A 4,992-nucleotide genomic window follows, 5' to 3' on the forward strand; every position below is an offset into this window, starting at 1 on the left:
CGCCCCTAAAATAACATTTTTAAAAGAATAGATTTATTTTAGAATATTGCTCTTTTCCATTCTTCCATCTCATGAAGCAATTTGCTCACTTCTCCGTATTTCCCTTCCACACAATTTACATGTATCTTCTATCATCTCTTAGCTTCTTGTTGTGATTTGGACTGACTTATTAAGAATGATGTTCTTAAGAGAAAAATCTTTTTGTGGTTATATGTAAACATGTGATAGGTTTGCAGAAGTTACAGTTAAAGAGGGTAGTGAAGTAGTCAGCTATGTTCCATTTATTTGAAGGTCAAACCAGCTACACCCTCAGGACTTTCTCAATGGTGCTGAGATAGGCAGTTGTTTTCAGGTTCAATCCCAGGTTATACTTTGCAGCTGCGTACATGATTTGCCTGGCAGAAAACTCCCCAGTGTAAGGTAAACCAGAATGTACAATGTCTTTTCTCAGATACTCTGTTTTGGAACCCTGCTGTGGATATAATAGGAAAAGTTTGATGGTGCTTTCTACATTTTCTTTCTAAACTATCTAGAATAGACATGAAAAAGCAGTAGGTAGAATCTCTTTCATATTTAAGGTCAAAGAGCCATAGCTGACTACACACACACAGAAACAAGCTGACTCCATATTCAGCATGGAGCCTGGTGAGGGACTCAGTTTCACAAGCCTGGGATCATGACCTGAGCTGAAATCAAGAGTCAGATGGGTGAACCAACTGAGCCATCCAGGTGCCCCATGATTTACATTCTTTAGTCACTCAAAGTAAGACACTGTCACTCGGTCACACGGTCAGGAATGACTGTAATGCTCCTCTTCAGAAAAATCTTACAAGCTCCTGGAGTTGTTGGTTCATTGGAAGCATCAGCAATGATCTTGGCTTTCATTCTGGGTGCACTGGCCTTGGTTACCTGCTTTTCATTGGCAGTAGGAATAAGTATGCCAGTTTGCTGGCAAGATACTTCCTAGGGCTTTGCCTTGGAGAAACCCAGAATTGATTCACGTTGCAATTTTATTTTTTTAAAAAAATTAAGCTTATTTATTTATTTTGAGAGAGAGTGAGTAGGGAGGGACAGAGCGAGAGGGAGAGAGAATCCCAAGCAGGCTCCACACTGCCAGCACTGACAGCACAGAGCCTGATGTGAGGCTTGAACTCACAAACTGTGAGATCATGTCCTGAGCAGAAACCAAGAGTCCCATGCTTAACTGACTGAGCCCACCCAGGTGCTCCGATTCATGTTGCAATTTCAAGTCTTCTAGTTCCTTTTGGTCAATGCCATCTGAATTCCATATTCTCCCATTAGATTCACCAACACCAACACATTTAGCAAAATAATGTAACTATAGAGTGCAAAATTGCCAAAGCCCTAAATAAGAAATGTTTTCTTTCCAAACCCTGGTGTCATTCCAAAAATGCTCATGAAAGAAGCTTCACTGAGGAAGTTTTCAATCCATGTTAAACACTGGCCAGTAGCGGAGATATCGGCGGATGAGACCCCAACTGATGGATTTACCAGGATAGCAGGCATGTGCGTTAATTTGCATGTGCTATGCAAGCCCTATGATGCTGGCATAGGTGTCAGCAATCTAGGACATCTCTGACTCACATTGCCTATGTCTGAGGAAAGCACATCAATTCCAGGACCAATAAAGCCCTGTTTTGTTAGTTCCATGGTGAACCCCCTTGTGATCTTTCCCCACTTCCTTACTGGGGTAGTTTTGGGGATTAATCTTAACACCAGCGTTAGCACCTCCAAATGGCACATCAACCACAGCACATTTAGACGTCATAAGGGAAGCCAAAACTTTTATCTTCCCTAGATTCACACCTTGGTTGTAACGGGAGCGTGCAGTGCCGGCTGTGCTGGCCCCATAGCCTCAGATGACCTCTGGGGAGCCCTTGTCTTTCGGGATGGGGACCGGCAGGCTGAGCACATGGTTGCAGGGCTTCACGATTCGCAGGATGCCACACACCCGGGGTGCAGCTTCTTCTCACTCCCCTGGTTCTGGATGGGTGCCGCCAGCCCGTCCTCCGGGATGCCGGCCTCGCGGTCGTAGAGGCTTCTCACCACCTTGAAGAGGTAGGGGCTGTCCTCACAGCCCGCTGCCTCCATGCTGTCACGTGGCCGGAGGGCTGCGCAGGCTCGCTCAGCTGCCGCGTTTCTTGGTAGGGCGGCACGAGCTCTTGGAGGCCGGGGGGCGGGGTTGGGGGGAGTGGCCTTTTAAACTTCCCGCCTTCCCAGCAGTCTCCTTCCCTCGCGCCGCCCACCGCCTGACTGGGAGGAGTCGGCTGCACCTGATGGTCCTTTGCGAGGCAGGCCCACCCTGACCAAAAAAATGGAGGCCATTAACCCAGGTGCCTTTCTTTCCCCACCCTTGGGTCGTCCCTGAATGGAGGTGGGGGGTCTGCATGCTTAAGGAATTCAGCCCGCACCGTAGAGCTCCGGGCGCTCAGGCCTGGGGCGCGCCCTGCGGTGCAAAGGGCTGCGAGCGCTGGAGGTGGACCTGAGGCTGTGCGGGCAGGGGATTCTTAGGGCCCAGAGTTCTGTTTGGAGCCTGAGTTCCACAGTGTGCTGGCTGCGGGACTCTGCAGGACCCTCACCCTGTGGAGGGTGACGGGTGGGAAGGAAGCCAAACAGGAACCCCTAAGTCCAGGCCCCGGGCCACAGTTGCCTGGGCCTAAAGGTGGTGCTGTTTAAAGGTATTTAGGGGCGCCTGGGTGGCGCAGTCGGTTAAGCGTCCGGCTTCAGCCAGGTCACGATCTCGCGGTCCGTGAGTTCGAGCCCCGCGTCAGGCTCTGGGCTGATGGCTCAGAGCCTGGAGCCTGTTTCCGATTCTGTGTCTCCTTCTCTCTCTACCCCTCCCCCATTCATGCTCTGTCTCTCTCTGTCCCAAAAATAAATAAACGTTGAAAAAAAAAAAATTTAAAGGTATTTGTCCTTGGTCTCCGTCTGTTTTGAGAATTTTCTTTGTCTTGGGTTTTCAGTAGTTTATTATGCAGTGCTGAGGTGTGGTTTCTTTTGCGTTTATCCTGCTGGAGGTTCATAGTAGTTATTAGGCAACTCTCATCTTCAGACCCACCATTGTGTGCAGTCCGGGTTCTGGAAAGCGTATTTGACAAGACTTCTCTTAGGTTCCGGCACTAACGGGAGACTGCTTGCTGTTTCTGTTAGCAGCCCAGCAATAGCTGGGCTTCCACTTTCCAGCTTTTTCTTGGCACTCCCAGAACTGGTCTCCTTATGCCCTCTCAGCAAGAAAGTTCCCCTTCTGAGCTCCACAGGCTCCCTCCTCTGAACTCTTGAGACAGCAGCACGGACAGGCAGCACGCCTCTTCAGGGAAGTGAGTCCCAGCTCACAGAGAATCTCTTGCAGGCTTGTAGTGGCTGGTAGTCCAACTTCATCTTTTTCCCCTAGCCCTAAGGACAGTAGCTACTTCCTGTAATTAACACCTCTGTATCACCATAATGTGCCCGTTTTGCTGTTTATTTATTTATTTATTTTAATTCAGGTTAGTTAACGTACTGTGTAGTCTTGGGTTTAGGAGCAGAACTCTGTGATTTATCTCTTCTATATGACACCCAACTTCTCATCTCAACAAGTGCCTGCCTTAATGCCCATCACCCATTTAACCCATCCCCCTACCCACCTCCCCTCCAACAACCCTCAATTTGTTCTCTGTATTTAAGAGTCTCTTATGGTTTGCTTCCTCTTTCTTATTTTTCCTTCCCTTCCCCTGTGTTCATCTGTTGTGTTTCTCAAATTCCACATAGGAGTGAAATCATATGTGTCTTTCTCTGACTTACTTTGCTTGGCATAATATACTCTGGTTCTATCCACGTTGTTGCAAATGGCAAGATTTCATTATTTTTCATCACCGAGTAGTATTCCATTGTATGTATATGTGTGTGTGTGTGTGTGTGTGTTTATATATATATATATATATATATATATATATATATATACATACATACATACATCACATCTTTATCCATTCACCAGTCGATGGACATTTGGGCTCTTTCCATAATTTGGTTATTGTTGATAATGCTGCTATAAACATTGGGGTGCATGTGCCCCTTTGAATCGGCATTTTTGTATCCTTTGGATAAATATCTAGTGGTGCAATTGCTGGGTTGTAGGGTAGTTTGATTTTTAATTTTTAAAAACGTTTATTTATTTTGAGAGAGCATGACCAGGGAAAGGGCAGAGAGAGAGAGAGAGAGAGGGAGAGAGGGAATCTCAAACAGGCTCCACACTGTCAGTGCAGAGCCTGATTCAGGGCTCAAACTCATGAACCATGAGATCATGACCTGAACTGAAATCAAGAGTCAGGTGTTTGACTGAACCACCCAGGCACCCCTATTTTTAATTTTTTGAGGAATCTCTATTTTCCAGAGGGGAAGTCAGGTGCTTAACTGACTGAGCCACCCAGGTGCCCCTGATGTTTTTTTAATACTTGTTTTGTTGCTATAATGTGTTCTGCTTATTATTTTACTGATGTTATGACAAATTTTAAGTCCTGGGTTAATGCTATGTTGTATAATTTTTAGTATGTTATGTTCATTTGTTTAGATTTTGTCTAGGAAGGAAAGAGTTAAAAAACTCTACATTTTCTGTCATGTAATATGTGCATTTGTATGTTCAAAGGCCACCACCTTTGATGAAATCCTAAATATTCCTTCCTTGTAGGAAATATTTTTGGATGAGATGGCTTTTCAAGTCTGGAGAATAGCTATGTTGGAATTGTAGACTGTGAGACCATCTAGATCACAGGATATTAAAAATGAAAGGGGCCTTCAGTAGTGTCCAGTTATGCCGCATTATTTACAGGGGAGGAAACTGAGGTCCATAAAAAAGAATAACTCCGTCAAAGTCGAAGTGGGTTTGTGACCTTATAATTCATATTTTCTTCTAATCTACAGTGCTGTTCTATGAACCAAACTTGGACATCTGATCACTATATTCCACTACCCAGTAAGAACTGATAAATTGAG

At 45.6% G+C, this 4,992-nt stretch overlaps 1 pseudogene; it reads right to left on the reverse strand.

Annotated features, from left to right (window-relative positions):
- Nucleotides 1-301: 301 nt before the first annotated feature.
- LOC112867349 (glutamate dehydrogenase 1, mitochondrial-like) lies at nt 302-2,004 on the reverse strand (annotated as a pseudogene).
- Between the last annotated feature and the right edge of the window lie 2,988 nt (nt 2,005-4,992).

Source organism: Puma concolor, chromosome B4, assembly GCF_028749965.1.
Source record: "Puma concolor isolate L17-30 chromosome B4, mPumCon1.1.hap2, whole genome shotgun sequence".
NCBI lineage: Eukaryota > Metazoa > Chordata > Mammalia > Carnivora > Felidae > Puma > Puma concolor.